General features: G+C 45.7%; 1 protein-coding gene across 9 annotated transcripts in view; it reads right to left on the bottom strand.

The window, feature by feature from the left end:
- Positions 1-18,483, bottom strand: part of LOC128324449 (uncharacterized) — a 275,349-nt gene that overhangs the window by 186,007 nt on the left and 70,859 nt on the right. The gene's annotated exons all lie outside the window — the stretch shown is intronic.

Raw genomic sequence — 18,483 nt, 5'->3', positions numbered from 1 at the left:
AATGCACCATACTGGATCAGTGAAAGGGAAAGTGGCTTTCCACCAAATCAAGGATCACACAGTGGGGCTATGCACACGACTGCACAGGTGGGTGGGTGGCCAGGGGGCAGGGAGGCAGGGCTCAACAAACCTCCCCCCAGACAATCAATGTTAGTTGCTTTGGCATGCGAGTAGCACGCCCACACAACCCGTGCTGCCTGGAGCAGCATGTATCACTATCTGCACTGATCCTGGCAGCAGGGAGCAACAGAGGCCAGGACTCATTTTCCTGGCCTCCGAATATCCCACAAGGCATTGCATGATGAGTGGGGTGCCTTGGGGGATTCCCCCATCAGACAGGCACTCTAGGTGCCTGTCTCTGTGTCTCCTCGGGACACATGGTCCTGGGTTAAGAGAGCACTTGCTCCTTTATCCTTGGCTAAGACCCGGGCTTGGAAGCGGGGTTAGGGGGGTTAGGCTGCCCTAGCTTGGGCTAGGCTGCTCATGAGAATAGCCTCAGGGAATGAGATATTGGTTTGGATCCAAAAGTGCCCTTCTGCTAGTGGACAGCCTTCCACTCCCAGAAGTGCTGTTTCCACCCTAGCAGAAGAACATTGCATTTAAAAAGTGAAGTGGAATCACTTGCACATCATGCTGTGCTATTTGTTCCTCCAGGTGCCACCTTTTTTGAAGTTAAAGCCCCTTTGAGTGTGTGCCAAGCAACCCCGAAGTACAGAGCACAACACTTCCTCATTAGAATGGAAGCCCCAATGGCAAGAGTGCAAGTATTACCCACTGCAAAGCATTTGCAGCAGCTATTTGCAGGCACAGCCACTTTAAAGCCCCAAGCCTGGAATGCAAAGGAAGCCCTAATAGTCAATGTGCAGAAAGTCCCTGACTGGAAAAATACATTTTGCAATGGGGAATTGTTTGCATTCCATCAGTGAAGGCTTACTTCTCAATGAGGCATCTGGCACCTGTGCAACAGTTCCCAGTTCAGCACTACCCTGCAAACTCCTCCTTCTGCTCATGCCTCTTGGGATCCAACCCAATGTTGGGATCCAACCCGATGTCACAATGATATGTAGCCAATCAAAGTTGGCCATGCAATGGTATCACATGTTGGCACCTTGTTTGTTTTGTACAGGGAGGAGGCCCATGAATGGGTGAAATCGCTATTCTAGGGCCACCTGCATGTTTCAAATTATGTTTTATTAATGCAAAAAGGAAGTAAAAGAACAATTTGAAATTTGTAGGATTTCAACTTCAAATATTATTTGTTTTATTGTCTAATTATCATACAGTATATAGTAACTTTGAATCACAGAAAATGTGAAACTAAGAAAGATCTTCTTGGGCATGATGTTATTTTGGAATTATTGATCAGTTTACAGAGAGTTAAAAATCTGTTGAGGCCAATAACAGTTAAAATATGATGATCACATTCAGAATTCCTTCTAAAACAAAACCAAAAACCAAACCTTTCCCCAAATGTATTCTGATGTAAAAAGTAGTAAAGGTAAAGTGTGCTGTCGAGTCAGTGTCGACTCCTGGCAACCACAGAGCCCTGTGGTTGTCTTTGGTAGAACACAGGAAGGGTTTACCATTGCCTCCTCCCACGCAGTATGAGATGATGCCTTTCAGCATCTTCCTATATCATTGCTGCCCGATATAGGTGTTTCCCATAGTCTGGGAAACAAACCAGCGGGGATTCGAACCGGAAACTCTGGCTTGCTAGTCAAGTCATTTTCCCGCTGCGCCATTAGGTACATTCAGCTAATTTAAGTGGTCATCTGTAGGTCATCAGGATTTATTTATTTATTATTTAAAAATTTATACCGCCCTTCCAACAGGCTCAGGGCGGTTTACATTAAAATACCATTAAAATCAATCAACAATTAAAACAGAAATTAGAAAACTGCATAAAATAATAATTAACAATTAAAACATCATAAAACACCAATTAAACAGCCAAAACAATTTTAAAAAAAGTTTTAAAAAGCTGAGAAAGCTTGGTTTAAAAGATGGGTTTTCAAAAGTTTCTTTAAAATTGCCAGAGATGGGGAGGCTCGTATCTTAGTAGGGAGCGCATTCCACAATCTTGGGGCAGCAGCTGAGAAGGCCCGTCTCTGTGTAGCTTCCAAACAAGTTGATGGCAACTGGAGACGGACCTCCTCAAGTGACCACAATGGGTGGTGGGGCACATAGAGAAGAAGATGTTCTCTTAAATACCCAGGGCTTAAGCCGTTTAGGGCTTTGTGAGTTATAACTAGCACTTTGTATTTTGCCCGGAAACCTACTGGCAGCCAGTGTGGCTCCATTAACAGAGGAGTATGACTTTATTTCACACCAACCAACCAGTTCTTCAAAATGTGTGATAGATTGTGTAAGTCACCTTGAGTGTTAAAAAGATCAGAAAAGGTGGGGTAGAAATCCCTCTAACGAATAATTACTAGTGGGCAAAGTAAATGAAAAAAATAATATTTCTACAGAGTGACAAAATAATCCTCAAAAAGAGGAGACAGTCTGTGGCTCTGCTGAAAATGTTCATGAAGGAAAAGAATGAGCAAGTTTTGCTCAACTGTGATTTCTAACCTCTGGGCAAATGAATTAACCCATCCTTCAGTTTTAATAGTATTAATATCAGTTGGTTGAAGTGAAAATGACAGGTATGTTCGTTGGTTACAGAGAACTGGGATATCTAAAAAGCAATCCTAATGAATTCTTTCTCTTACTAGTGAGTTTTCTTTTCCAAGAGATTAGCAGACTTTTAGAGAGCAACTACCCCACAAGTTCCATGGAGTCCGTCCCTCCTGGGGTTAGTCATCGACTAGCAAGTTTGAACCAGTTGACAGGTTTTTAAATTATGAACTCCTTTGGGTCACATTACTTAATTATAAAGTACATTCAGGGATATGCACAGGGGTCTTTTATGGTAAATGATATGACTGTCTTAAAAACTCATTAATATGTCATTAACCAAGCAGACATTTACTAATTAAACAATTAGCTCTTTTCTCGTATTCCTTTGTTCCTCCCACAGATACTCAGTTATACAGATCATTAGTTTGGAGTTTCTGAATTTCTCTTTTCCAAAAAAGAGAATTTCCAAATTTCCATTAGTCAGTACAAAATGGAATATTTGCAGTAATATGTATATATTTGTCACGGGTAGCTGATTTTAATGGATCCTGACACAAAGTCCTGTGATTTTACAAGCTTCACAGATCTCAGTCCTAATGTTAATTTACCAGTTACCTTTTGGTTATGTGAATTAGTATAACACGTTCCTTGTCAGACTAGGGAGTTGTGTGATTGGCTGCTCTGTGTCATTAAAAGGTCTTCTGGAAGACAAAAAATCCAGCCCTGTGAACATGCAAGCACCTCATCTATCTATATATTTAATTCTCCTAGGCGTACCCATCGCTAATCCCATGTGTGGCAGCTCTCGTGAGAGTTCTATCTGGATAGCGACGGGAGAAAATAGCAATGCTGGCCGGAGGAAGTGGCAGCGGCCCGGCCCAGCTGCCGGGAGCAGGAGGCAGCTGCCCGGAGTGGGTGGGCAGGAGAAGTTGGCAGGCTGGCTTGCTGGCCCGCCAACCAGAAAGCACCAGGGGATGGGATGGAAAAGGCAGGGGGAATAGAAGCCTGCCGGCCAGAAAGCATGGAGGAACAAGAAGCCGGGCAGGGGGGGGAGAGAAACAGGCCAGCCGGCCAGAAAGCCAGATGGGCCGGTGGTGGGGAGGGAAGAAAAAGGCAGCAGTAGTGGGTGGGCCAGCTGGAGGCACAGATGCTCTGTGCCCGGCCCAGCTAGTTTCTCTCTCTCTCTCTCTGGCATACCTGTCACTAATCCCATGAGTGGCAGCTCTCATGATTGTTCGTGAGCAGCTGCCAGATAGCAGCAGGGATGGGCAGACAGTGGCCAGGCCCACCAGGAGGGAAAGAGGGGGCCAGGCCAGCCAGCTGGCAGTGAGGGAAAGTGTCAGTGGGTGGGTGGTGAGAGAAAGTGAACTGGGAGGGGGAGAGCAGACTGAGGCTGAAAGGAGGGGGAAGAATGGACTGGGGCTGAAGGGGGTGGGAGAACGGGGATGAAGATGAAATGAAGAGGGGGGAGAGACAGGGAGAACTAGGGGCACAGATGCTCTGCGCCAGATCAGCTAGTTAGTATTAGTTTGATAAACCATTAAAGCCAGGGGTAGGCAAGATGAGGACCACTGACTGCATCTGGCACCCAGAGCCCTTTCCTTTCCTTTGCCCTACGCAACTTGGCACTGCAGCTGTGTGGTGATGGGCCAACTCCTCTAAACTCCTCCTTTCAAACCTTCTTTTTATTTATTTGTAAAGCAGTAACTCTGTTGAACACTGTGATACCAGAATGAAATTGTGTAAACATTCAGCAACTCTGCATTTCAGCTCTGAGGATCAGCTCAACAGCCCTAGTGGTTTTCAAACACAGAAAGGAAACATTTAAAACGTAACACAATACAACATTTCAGTTGATCATTGAATGAAGGCTGATGTGCCCAATGGCATAGCGAGGTTGAAGGTATTCTGGGTGCAAACTCTGGAACACCCTGATGCCCCTTCATGCACCACTTTGTTCCCTCCTTTGCTGGCCACTTTGCTCCCCACTGCACCCACCCACCCCCAGCCATGGTGGAGGCATGCCCATGCTCCAGCCAGCTCTAGCCCCTGTGCTCCAGTGTTGTAAATCTGTTGGCACAGCTGACCCGACAGGATTTACGATCCCTTCAGCTCTATTTGTGCGAGTCAAAATAAAGTTCTGTAGCTAAGAGAAGCAGCTTAGCTGCACGAACGAAAGCAAAGAATGACTCTCAAGATAAAATATTATAAACAAAAGAAAGTCCCTTGAAACTAAACGAGGTATCCCCCTCCACAATAGCTGAGTAATAACTGAAATAATGGAGCAAGGAAGAACAGAACAAGGACAAGCTGAAACAGAGAAGATTGAGAAAGTACAAATACGAGGAACTGTCTGCGAAAAAAGGCAATGTTGCTGACAGTAATCTGTGCCAAGAACAGTCTGCTTAATATAGGGCTCAAGATAACAGGCAGCCAATCAGGCTTTCCTGACTCAGCATTTCTATTTCAGTTCCTGTGAGATCTTGCGCCTATGTGTCTCCCACTGAGCCTTTCTCTTGAGACGTCTTCTTAACACAGGTGAAATTCCAGCTTCCTCCTGATCTGTCTCCTCAGCCCTCATGTCTGCCAGCTGTTCCAACTCAGCTCCAGAGTCTGTTCTCCCAGCCAAATCCTGCTGCTATGCCTCTGAGCCTGTACTCCCAACCAAGTCCTCCCGTTCCTCCTCTGACTCAGAGGTCTGAGCCATGACATCCAGCTGTGCTCCTGGGAAGTGGCAGTGGGTGGCAGGAGTGCTGTACTGCACTGGGGATGGGCAGCACAGGCACCACGCACCACTGCAAGCTGGCCAGGAGGGGAGGCAAGTGAGATGCCCCCTGTCAGAGTGAGTTGGTTCAAGAATGAACCCTAATTAGACCAAACTCTTGTTTTCAAGAGGGACTAAAAAGATATATGCATGGCAAAACCTATGCTTGTATTTGTACCATGAGTTTAAGTAGCAAGTTACATTGAGGGCCTATTGACACAGTGGTGGCTGGTCAGTAAGGGCAGGAGGGGCAGTGCCCCTGCCAAACAAAAACATACCAGCTAATAAAGGATCAGACTTACTAGCAGCCAGGGAAACCTTCAGAACAGGGAGCTTCCTCCAGCCCCTCATTTCTTGCCTGTAATTTCTTGTTTTGGTCTTATTGGCTGGCACATCTGCTACTCAAGCTGCTCCAGCCAATGTGATTCTTAGGGGGCTCCTCCTAGCACTGCCTCTAGGAAGAACTGAAATAATGAGTTAAACTGCACTTCCTGGTTGCTTCAGATAATATATTTCAAATACATTTCCCCCTTCTTCCTGGGGGCAGTGCCAGGAGGAGCCCCCTAAGAATCAGATAGGCTGGAGCAGCTTGACTAGCAGCTGTTCCAACCAGTAAGACAAAAAGAGGAAGTTGCAGGCAGGGGTGGAGGAGCAAGAGGAAACTCCTTGCTCTGAAGGATTCCCTTGCTGCTAAGTCTGATCTTTTACTGACCTGTTTGTTTGGTGGGAGGGGTGTGTGCAATCCCTGCTTTCTCCCCTCTGTCCCTCTTTCTGCCTTTTGCTTCTGCTTTTTGCCCTTTCTTTCTACTTTCTGCCATTCTCCCTGCTTATTGCCATGGCTTTTTTGCTTTCTGCCTTCTTCCCCTGCACCCCACAAAACTTCCTGTTTTCTACTTTTGCCCCTACATTTCTGCTTCCCCCCCTTTCTGTTTTCTTCAGTGCTGGCAGGCTTGGGTAAATGCCCAAGCCCACTGGTGTGGAGGAAAGCGGGGAGTAGGCTCCTGCCTTGGTGACCAGGTTCTCCCCTATCCCTCCTGCTCCAATGCCCACCAGCTGCTACTGAATTCACATCAGGGGCGTAACTACCATTAGGCAAGGGGAGGCAGTCGTCTTGGGGCCCCACTGCCTCAAGCCCCCCCCCCGAGGCACATCACATGACTCCCCACCCGCCCATGTTGCAACCCCTATGAATTATTTTGAGTCTCTTGGAGATCCGGCAGGAGCAGAGAGTAAAAAAACTAGATTCAATGTGAACTAGATATTCACCATATGCATAATGGGGATGTGAGTATGAGTGCACGATATATTGTGAAGTGTGTTTGTGTGTGTGTATCAGCGAGGGGCCCATTTTAAATCTTGTCTCTGGGCCCCCTCCAACCTTGCTACGCCCCTGATTCACATATTATATTTCTGAGGTGTATAGCTCTAATCCTCCAACTGAACTCTTGCCAGATGCCTGCCTGACAATACCCCTTTTCAGACTTTATCAAACCGTGTATGCAGTACACAGTTACAGTGTCAAGTGGAGTGTGCTAGCAAACCCCACCCCCACAGATATGCTCTGTAGCCCTGCCCCTGCCTTCCACAGATTCAGCATTTGTCTGCAGAGAAAAATGTTGTACTCGGGGAGAGATCCTCCCTGTGATGAGGAGCACTGGACCTTTGCCCAGGTACAGTGCTTGTCTCTGCCGACAAATTCTGCATCCCTGGAATATGGGGCTAAAGATCACATCAGTATCTTGCTTGCTGGCATGCTTCCATGGGAACCGAACCCGGGCACAGTGTCCACAGTTTGCCCATGCCTGTGGAGGGCTAATATGCAATTGTAATGATGAATGATGATGTACTGATAATATGTCAAAGTATTTTACTTCATTGAAATGGCTAATGCACTCAATTTCTCTTGGGCATTGTTAAGTTGATTTGTGTCCATCTCACTTGCATTTTTACAAAGACGAATCAATTTAACATAAATTAAAAGAATTTGAATGATATCAATTAAAGCAAATGATGTAATCTAAAACCCTAAATGAAGGCCCATTAATTAATGAAAATTAAACCATTATGCAGATAAGAGCTAAAGAGGGGTTAAGTCATTAAAGCCTTCAGGTGGTTGAGTGGAGAGGGAGTTGGGCCAGTGTGTTTTCTCAGTGTGATCAATAAGACATGCTCCTGTATGAGAAAGGTAGGTAGGTAGGTAGGTGGGGCGGGGCGGGGCGGGGCGGGGCGGGGTGGGGCAAGGCTCCGGCTCAGCTAGCTCTGCAGTGATCACCCTCATTTCTTCAGGCTCCCAAAATAGCAAGGTACTGTCATATCATTTGCACCATCCACTCAGGTTTTCAATAATGTTCTGCTTTCCCCCCACTGTGATTCTTGTTTCATGATTGTAATGGAGGGTGCTCTGCTCAATAAGGTTTTCAGTCAGACCTATTTGGAGTTCACCACAACTGCCTTAATTTTAACTTGTCACTATTGTGTTATAATCTGTCCGTTTTATTATGCTGAGTTTCTTTTTTTGTATGTAAGTATGTACAGTATGTTTTAACTATGCACTGGTCTATGACCGCAATAAAGGACTGACTGACTGTCTTCAGGCTCCATGGCTGACTGCTAATACAGCAAGAAGTGCCACAAGTTATTCTAGAAAGCCCAGAGCAATAGGGAGTCCTCTCTCTTTTCCCATCTTTTTGCAGAGAATTGAAGGATGCAGGAGTGTGTTCTTCCTTGCTCATGTTTCTTTCAGTGGTTACATCACAAGTATCCAACTTGAATGCAGCCAACATGGATAAAAACGATGGATGGATGGATGGATGGATGGATGGATGGATAAAGGCTATGTATGCTCAGTACTATTTAAAGTTCTTGCCAAATGCTGCTGAGAATGGGCAGGATTCTTCCATGGAAGATGTCCTGATGGGCACACTCTTGGTGCATCACCTTCCTAGTATCATGGGTGGGGACGGTAACATCCGAACCACTCCACTGTTGTAGCCTGTTTCTGAGTCTCCATAAGCCGATTTGTACTTCCATGTGGCAGGTTCCCATGCTGCTCTAATGATGTCTTGTTGCTGAGAACAATTCAGGTGAATGATGTCATTACTTTCCATGCCACCATCACCAGCGCGCAGGAAAAGGGGAAAGATATACTGGAAGTACCTCATCAGTCACATTGGCTTCTGCTTTCTACATGGCGCATATTCTAGATGTGTGAAACCAGTTTCCATCCTCATTTAGAAATGTGTGAATTTGTGAGTTAAGAATTTGTTAATGTATACATTCTGTAAATTGGAAGGGAATGTTCCAAACACAGTTTTCATCAGAGGATCCAAATTTTCAAAGGCAATTAAAAAATCTAAATCCTCATCCTTGTTTCACTTCTTTTGCCTCAAACGGCAAAACCAAACAAAGAGACAGTTTTCTAACGCAAGTCACATGGCCTAATTCAGGGGTCCCCAGATATTGTTGGATGATAACTACTACTACTATGGAGATAGATAGATAAATATACCGCCTTTCAACCAAAGTCATCAAAGCAGTTTACATAGAAAAATAAATAATTCAGAAACAAGATGGTCCCCTGTCCCCAAAGGGCTCACAACCTAAAAAGGAACATAAGGCTGACACCAGCAATAGCCACTGGAGGGATGCTGTGCTGGGTTGGATAGGTCCAATTGCTCTCCCCCTGCTAAATAAAGAGAATCACCACTACAACTAGACTACAACTTCCATCATCTCCAGCCACAATGACCTTCACCATTGTAGCTGGGGATGATGGGAATTGTAGTCCAACATACAGGGACCCAAGACTGGGATAGGGACCCGAGATCCCCTAGCCTCGCTCAGCTCAAGCAAGAAAGGCAACAGCCCAAGGTTTGGGTTGTAACTCATCACATATCCACAAGCAGAATCTTACACACCCAATTATATATTTAGGAATGTGTAGAATGGCATCTATTTACCTGAAAAATGATTACACACACACACACACACACACACAGCCAATAAAGCAAATCTCAATATGCAGAGATTAAGAGCTGGAAAGTGATCATTCTGAATCACTGTATGAAGTTAAACTCCAAAGGAATGCACTGTAATTTTGTTTTAGGAACTCAAAGGATTTTTAATAATTTTACTCACTCTGTTTTCTGCTGATAAATCCTGCTTGATCATGTTTGATGTGTTTTAGCTCATTTAATACAAAGATACAACAAAGAATTATCAAATATATCAGAGTAGAATACAGCATACTGTTTAAAACAAAAATTCCTCACCCCATCCCAGACTTCTCCCTCACCAGACACATCATATTCAGAACAAAAAGGTAAGCACAGACTAATATTCCTGTGTATGTTGTTGTGCAGAACTAGGTATGTTTCATATATATATGTATTTGTCTGTTGTTAAAGGCTGCAGGCTTTAATTTACAATGGATTGATTAATCAACTGAAGTTTTAGTTGATTAATCATGACCACTGGCGGAGGAAGCCAGCCAGCAGCCCGTGTTCCTCCTGCCAGTGCTCCACATGCCACGCCCCCTGCATCTGATGTCGGACACTACTGCGTCTTATCATACACAGGGGGTGTGGTTGGGGCAACAGGTGTGGCCCCTGATTGGCGGCAGCCTGGGTTCTTTGAACCCATTCACTCAGTGGTGGTTCCGCCCCTGATCATGACTTTTAGTCAATAATTTTGAGTTCCACAGACACATTTTTGATGTTTTAAAAGCCATTTGAGGTTTGGAGGATTACTGTAATAGGAAATGGAGAAGGCAATTTTTATTTTTATAAATATTAGGGCTGCCCATTGATTTTTAATTAAGTATCTGTGTTTTAATCAATGCATCAGTTAATTACACAAATTTAAATAAATATGCACACTACCAAAACCTCACTATTAAGGTTTTTAGAAAAATGGTAATCTTTAAGTACTCACACTTAAATGGTTTTTAAAAACACCAGAAATAAAAATACCCCAACTAATAATCCCAGGTTTTCTATGAAACAGAAAGAAAAGAATCAGAGGCACCGACCAGCCCCAAACTCTTCCTTGGGAAGAGTCCATTGGATAGTGCCATGCCCTGCCTGCTCAGAATCCCTGCCCCTTGCTACCCCTTGTGGCAACTGGCTCAGAGGCACCATTAGGCCCAGACCTTGGGGCACAGGTACATGGCCTAGTGGCCTCTCTTTCCTGGAGGGCCCCAGTACACCTGCCTCTCTGCCCTGCAGCCAGCATGGGCTCTGCTATGCCTCCTCTGCACCCTGCATGCCAGCAGCATGGGGCTGGCTATGACTGGGAGGCTTGCCTGCCATTGGAAAGCTCCCTCTCTGCTGGCCTCCCTGAAGCTCTCCAGTGCGGGCTGGCGGGCTACCTGCAGGTAGCTGTGAAGAAAGCAAGCAGAGTGGCCAGTGCTGGCTGCCCACCAAAGCACTGTGTACACCCTTGCCCTGCCCTGCCCTGCCCCGCCCTGCAGTAGATGCCTACTGGCATGCTGAGCCTGCACCTGCCTCCTCCTCAGAGACAGCAATGGAAGGTATAGGATTTTGGAAGGTATGAGATTCTGGATGGGAATCCTATAAAGGAAGGTAAAGGATTCTGGATGGGGTTACACTCCCTGTGAAATACCAAGTCCATGGTATTTCATCCAGGAGCCTGGGAGTGCTCCTGGATCCCAAACTCTCCCATGTGCTCCTGGATCCCAAACTCTCTCATGCAGTGGTCAAAAACGCTTTTTATCGGCTTCGGCTGATACATCACCTACGCCCATTTCTGGAGGTAAATGACCTTAAAACAGTGGTGCATATGCTGGTAACCTCCAGGCTTGACTACTGTAATGTACTCTATGTGGCTGTGTAAACTACAACTGGTACAGAATGCGGTAGCCAGACTGGTCTCTAGGTCAACCTTAAGGGACCATATAACACTGATTTTGAAAGAACGCCACTGGCTGCCGATATGTTTCCAAATGAAATACAAAGTGCTGGCCATTAGCTATGAAGCCCTCAACAGCTTGGGTCCAGGTTACCTAAGAGAGCACCTTCTTTGTCATGAACGCTGTCACCTATTAAGATCATCTAGAGAGGTCCAGTTATGGTTGCCACTGGTTTGTTTGGTGGCGACCCAGGACTGGGCCTTCTCTGTGACTGTTCCAGAGCTCTGGAATGTGCTCCCTGCTGAAATAAGAGCATCTCCTTTGCTCTTTGCTTTTAGGGAGACCCTCAAGATGTACCTGTTTTCTCAGGCTATTTAATATGTTTTTTATCTTCTGAGATTGTTTTATTTGTTTTGTGAATTTTAACTATTTTTATATTGTTTTACACTTGCTATGTTTTTAAACGTTGTATACCACCTAAAGATGCATATATCAGGTGGTACAGAAATATGATGGACAGACAGATAGATAGGATTTCGCTTTTGTGGTTATCCACCCCCCCCACACACACTGTATGTGGCTTGCTATAGTGCTTTGATATCAGGCACAGTTGTAGGGCAGGATGGGTGATCTCTATATATTTAATTTGAAGTGGATTGGTCAATTAATTGATTTTTAAATAATTTTTTAAAATTTCTTTTTTCTAAAACTAAAACCACAAAAGTCCTATAAGCAGAGGTTCATTCCCCTGAGAATTCTGGGCAGAAGTGCAGTCCTCCACAGGCCTTGGGGCCCCCAAATTCACTCCAGATGTGGAGGAGTGCTGGGCAGTCACTGGGCCCATGTGGTGCTGCACTGCTACCCACATTGCCTGTAAGGTGCCAGAGACCAAGCACAAGTCACGCCATGAGGTCATGCCCATGCATGCCTCTGTGCCTGGCATTTTGGGTTTTTGCAGCAGGTGTGGGTGGAGTGGGAGGTACGAGCCCCAGGAAGGGGGTGGAATGCTGCTGCTTTGGTGAGCCGTGGCAGTGAGGGGGGATTTAGGTGGTCTGGCTGTGCTCTGACTCCTGGGTTTGGGGGACAAGGATGGGAGGAGGTTCACTAGTTTTCACTTTAGTGGCGGCATTCCCAATTCCTCCCCACTTGATGGGGCTGGTTCCCTACACCACCACGTTCATTCCTTCCACCTAGACCCTGGCTGCACCTACTGAAGAGTTCCTTCCTGGTCAGTCTCAGTATTGTGTTTCTCCCCCTGCCCCCGCCACTAACTTTTGGGCTTCAAACAGAGGGGAGAGTGGTTAGACTGTCCATACAAACTCTGTATCTTCAAGTTAGTGGGAAGTGTCTAAATCAAAATTTATTTTTAAAAAAATACCACACACACACACACACCCCGCTGCACACACACAAAAAACACATTTCAACTTTCCCCGGAGTATGTTCTGCTGTAAAACGTAGTGCATTCAGCAAACTTAAGTGGCAGAACTGTCCATGCAAAGTGTGGCATGTGCAGGTCAGTGGGAAGTATCTTACTTATAATTTCTTCTAAAAAGACCAAAGGAAAAAAGTTCCCAGCTTTCCTTAGGCAGGTTCTGGTTTTAAAAACAGTGCATTGCAGCTTATCTTGTGGGGGAGGCAGGGGGCAAAAGGCCAGGTCCAGGGTCCAAAATTACCTAGGTGCACCTCTGCCGATAAGTGGCTTGTTTCACGGCAGAAAATTACAAAACTTTCTGCAGCCTTCCACTGTGGACCATCATTCTACCTCCATGTGGAGGAATCTGCCCTTAGTCTTCATTTAAAAAGGGTAAAGCACCCTCCCTTTTTACCCCAACTATTAGATCACCTGGAATGATGTGGCAAAGGGCTTTGATACTGAGCACAGATGTAGGGCAGGATGGGAGAGCTCTAATTTGAAGCAGATCGGTCAATCCATTGATTTTTAATATTTTTTCCATACTGCAGTAAAGCTGCCAGAAAGAGTCATTTCTATCCATAGAGTACTTCACATCTAGTGAAAGTGGAGCTAACCATAAACTTCCAAATAAACAAACAATATTTGTTATATAAATGCACTATGTTCAAGTTAGTTTGCAATCTAGAAGTGATAACTGTGGAGCAAGGGGCATGTGTTGCGGTTTTAACTGTTTTCCTTACAAAGGCACTATGAGGTCATTCACACAATCAAAAACTGTGTTCTACCCAAGTTTGGAAGCTGTGTTTGCTCCAAATTTTTGGTTGTGTGGATGCAAGGTAAGAGGAAAACCTGGGTAGAAGTAATTGAGTGGAAGCAAGTTAGGAGGAAAAGCTGGAGGAAGGTAGGAGGAAAAGTAGGAGGTTTTCCTAATACCTTGCTTCCGCACACAATCATTTCTACCCAAACTTGGGTAGAACAGTTTTTGATTGGGTGAATGAGCTCTATATAGGTGTTGTGTCCCAGTTGATTTGTGAATGGTCAAGAATCCATTGAGGGTTGTGTCTTCTTCTTCTTCTTCTTCTTCTTCTTCTTCCACTCTCTCTCAGACCTGTGGATTTGTGCTGAATGATCAATAGTCTGTGGTATACAGTCGACCTGATTTTCTGTCACAATTTTAAATAACTTTCTTGTCCTCTGGAGAGATATGAGAGTCCTGGCTTTCGAACTTAAGCTCTCTGGTACCACTGCCCATGGCTAAGCTTTTCTAACAGAGACTCACTATTGCATAGCTGATGATTTTTTAAAAAGACAAAGAAATTGTGGTTCCCTATTCTGAACATATTTCATGAGTCCAGGTTCAATATCACAATTGTCCTTGCCAACTTAAATGCAATCTATGGCATAAGCTGCAACTCACATTTTATAACTCACACATCCCCCTAGTCCATGACTTGCTCAAGATGTGGTGTTCAATAGGGAGCAGTGTCTGACATCCTCCTGACTAAATTACTCAGGTGTACTACTCAGGAGTTACTCAAAAGGACTACTAAATTTCAATAGGGCTTTGGGCAGTGGCTATAGTGCTACCAAATTTGACACAGAAGTGACCAGAAAATTACTTAGAAAAGTCCAACACATACACACTGGCCTTTAAAAGAGGAAACTTCTCAAACATGAGGGGAATAATACAAAGGCAACTGAAAGGGAAAGTCAAGAAGGTCATATCTCTCCAGAGGACAAGAAAGTTATTTAAAATTGAGACAGAAAATCAGGTCGACTGTATACCACAAAGTAGAGAGTACAGCATCAAGTCTAAGAGGATGCCAGCCCAGCATGGCTAAGAGTAGAGTCAAGAAAGCTATAAAAGGGGGAAAGACTTCCTTCAGGAAACTGAAATCTTGTGGCATGGGTGGGGGCAAGGAACACACTGGAAAAATAAATATATGCTGTCAATAAGAGATGTGACTTTGAGGAGCATTTGACTATCAAGCCAAACAAATAACTGTCAAGGCAAACAATAAAAACTTATCTAAATACATCAGAACCACCTGCGAGGGAGGTGGTTGAACCATTAGATGATAAGAAAGTGAAAGGAATGCTTGAGGAGGATATGGAGACTGCAGAAAAGCCTAATGGGTTTTTAAAATCTCTATAGATGGTATAGAGCAGATAAGCGTGAACTGAGAGGGACTCTGGACTAACTCAAACAGAGAGTGAATGTCATGCACACTACCTCTTTTGTCAGAGTCGGGGAGGAACGGGGGGAGGCAGGATCCATGATGAAACCTTGCTCGCTGTGCCACATTCGCAGATTAATGCTGCTGCAGCAAGTAGCACAGCAGTAGGCAGGCCAGGGGGATGATGCCCAGCCTCCGGATATCCCACAATACACCATGCAATGAATGCAGTGCACTGGGGGATTCCCCTGAGTTGGGCACTCTAGGCACCAGACAGTGAGGCTCTTCACATGATCAGTGTGAAGAACCATAAGGGGGGTTGCGAGGAGAGTGGGCTTAGCCCGTTCTTCCCACAGATGATCAAAAGGCTGCCCACACAACTGCCGGCTCCGGGAATCGAGGGCCGTGCGGCCCCCAGAGTTCCAGGATGCCCCGCATGAGCATCTACTCATGTGTCGCTGTGCGCCGCGACGACACACGAGCAAAACAATGAGGTTAATGGAGCACTCGCCTCATTAACCTTGTCTAAGGGGAGGGGTACTTAGCGAGGTTTGCTGCTGGGAGCCACGCGGCTCCCGTTGCAGCTCACAATCACCCCAAAGCAGGCTAGGCTCCCTTAGCCCACTTTGGGGTGATCGTGAGAATAGCTTCTGTGTGTGTGCTTGGGCTGCATACACGTGAGAGTAAAGGGTGCACTCTTTAACCCAGGTTAAAGCCTGGGGTAAATTACTGAGCTTATGGGGCAGGCAGCACCGGGATTGCACTTGATCCCAGTGCTTCACATGAGCAGCCAAACTTAGGCAGGGCTGCTCAAGCCTGGGTTTGGATGCTTGTGTGAACAGCCTCACTGTGAATTAGAGCATATCAACAAACTAAAAACCAATTAAAATATGTCACTTGTTCCTAAAATCAGGATCTATGCCAGGGGATTGTAAGGTAACCAATGTAACACCCCCCCTACACACCTTTTTTAAAAGGGTCCAGCGGAGTGCAAGGCAATTACTGACCAGTTAGCTTATGTCTTTTCTGGGTATAAGAGTGGAAAGCATAATTAAAGATGCAATTATTAAGCACATCAAAGAAAAAGCCTTGATGAAAGAGAATCAGCATGGCTTCTGCAAAGGTAAATCCCACCTCATGAACTTCTTAGAGGAATTTGAATGTGTCACCAAGTCACAGGCAGGGGATCTGAGATGACGTGGGACGGCCTAGTGAGGTGGATGGAGAGGAAGGGTGCCTGCTTGCCTTTGCTGCTCAGTCTTTGCTGCTGGGTACTGCACTTCGCCTTGCACTTGCTCGCTCACTCTTTCTCTCTCCCTCTTTCCCCATCTTTCTACCTTGCCCCTCTCAAAACAGCAAAGAAATTGTCACCCCACGCACTGTATAGCACTTTATATTTCTCAGCAATAATATGATGCACTGCACTTCATACAGCACTGAGTTCAGTCTTCCTAACTTTGGTCAACACCTCTAGCCCAGGGGGCGAGTCACATGATCGTCCTGGGTGGGCTGGGAGGGTACAGGGGGAAGGCTGAACTTAACTGACCTTCTCCTCCAGATGACCGAACTTTCCTCCATAGCGCGCCTCCTGCACACCCATACGGACAGCCATGCTCCGTGCAGCTTCATGAAGCACAGAGCAGGGTGGAGGGATCTGGGGCCAGAACTTGTTGTTCCAGCCTTCAGGCATCCTTCAATGCAACACACCCATCTCTGTGACACCTCAGCCTGCACACAGCTCAAGGAATCACACGATTCCCAGTAGCCAGGTTAAGGGGGCAAGAGCACCCTTTACCTTGGCTAAAAGCCGGGTTTGCTAAGGGGGTTAGGCAGTCAGGGAGTGGAGCAATCCGTGAAGATCCCACCACTTCTCATCACCAACCTAACCTTGCTTGGGGCAGCCCAGGCAGGATTAGGCTGGTTGTGAAAACAGCCTCCAGGTATATATTTGAATTGTGCTCACCACAAAAGTTCAAGCATAACAGCCCTATGCACAGAACCCTTCTTCCAACCCATGGCCCACATTAATGTAAATGTAAAGTCCACTGGAAATTGAGCAACTACTTAAATTTTTTAGAAGTTAGGGAATACTCGCTTCTTAAAAGGTTGAGAAGCACTGCTCCTATAAGACTGAGAAACGCTATAAAAACAGTCCTGTAGGTCAGCATCATTATCCCATCGTAGATGGGCAAGGGGCAAGAGATAGTGGCTGACTACATCTGCATGGAAGACTACATTTTCCATAAGGCAAAGTGAGGTGGTTGTCTCAAGCAACAGATTATTATCCAGGGTTTTAAATGATTAACTGTTTTAAATTGTTTTAAATTGTTGCCCTGATTTTCAAGGCTTTTAGCTGTTTTATTGGTTTCATTGTGTTTTAATAGTTTTTAATTGTTAATTTGTTTTAATTGTTTTTATCATGCTGTGAACTGTCCTGAGCCACTTTGGAAGGGCGGTATATAAATCAAATAAATAAATAAATAAATAAAATAAAAATTATTAGGGTACCAGGAAAATGGCAAGATGGCCTCCTGCTCCCTGCTTTTTTTAAAAAAGGGGAAAGAGAAGAAGGAGAGTGTGCTCAAGGGGAGGAGCATTTGGTGCCTTGCCTTTTGAGCAACAAGTGTACATCCAGTTAGTGAGTTTGCAGTAGAGGCAACATTTGAATTGGGCACTTCTTGGTTTAAAGTCCAGTGTTTTAACTAGTACAACACACCAACTAAACTAAACACTAGGGATGTGCATGAAGCATTTCGTGCACATCTGGGGCAGCGGAGAGTGGGCGCTTTAAATGGAGGGAAGCAGGTAGATCTTACCTCCCTCTCTGTTGCTCCTCCACTGCCCCCTGCTACCTCAGTGTGACGTTGTCCATAACAAACAAAAGTTAGTTTGTTATGGACAACAAAACACTCTCCATTCTTACAAGTGACCCCCGGTGAGGGCTTCCTCTTTGAGAACAGGAAATTCCCTCTTCCCAGGATCCCACAAGCACCATTGTCATGTAAACAGCATGCTGAGCACTCAAGATGGTGTCCACGCACATGCAGACACCATTTATGTGACGACTAGTATTTTTAAGCCCGTTATGATAACGGGCGCTAGCTTTCTATCCCGTCTCTTCTGTCTCTCTCTCTCTCTTTCTGTCTCTTTTTTTTTCCCCTTGTCCCCTCTCTCTTTTTGTTTTGTGTTTTTGTTGTTGTCTCTGTTTTTGTTCTTCCTTATTTTGCTTTTACTTTTTTTGCGGGGGGGTTGTGGATGAATAACGGCCAAAATGGCCCATGAGAAGGTGGCCGCCCCCGCCTATTGCCCTCCCGCGCACCCAGCTGCCGGAGCCCACCTTACCCGCTCCAGCTCGAAGGAGAAGAGAGGAACTCGGGAACAGAGCTACTCTCTGTGTTAAGCTGCTGCCCATACTGTCGCAATGGACGCAATAGGCGTCCTTTGCGTCCATAGCGGCAGTTTGAGCAGTGACTTAGCACAGAGAGGAGCTCTGCTCGTGAGCTCCTCTCTTTTCCCTCGGGCTGGAGCGGGTAAGGTGGTCTTCGGCAGCTGGGTGGGCGGGAGGGCGATAGGCGGGGGCGGCGACCTTCTCATGGGCCATTTTGGCCCTTAATCTTTTGGGGGGGGAGCGGCG

Source organism: Hemicordylus capensis, chromosome 4 (assembly GCF_027244095.1).
Source record: "Hemicordylus capensis ecotype Gifberg chromosome 4, rHemCap1.1.pri, whole genome shotgun sequence".
Classification (NCBI taxonomy): Eukaryota; Metazoa; Chordata; class Lepidosauria; order Squamata; family Cordylidae; genus Hemicordylus; species Hemicordylus capensis.
Note: the sequence above shows the minus strand (reverse complement) of the source record. Positions and strands in the feature narration are given on the sequence as shown.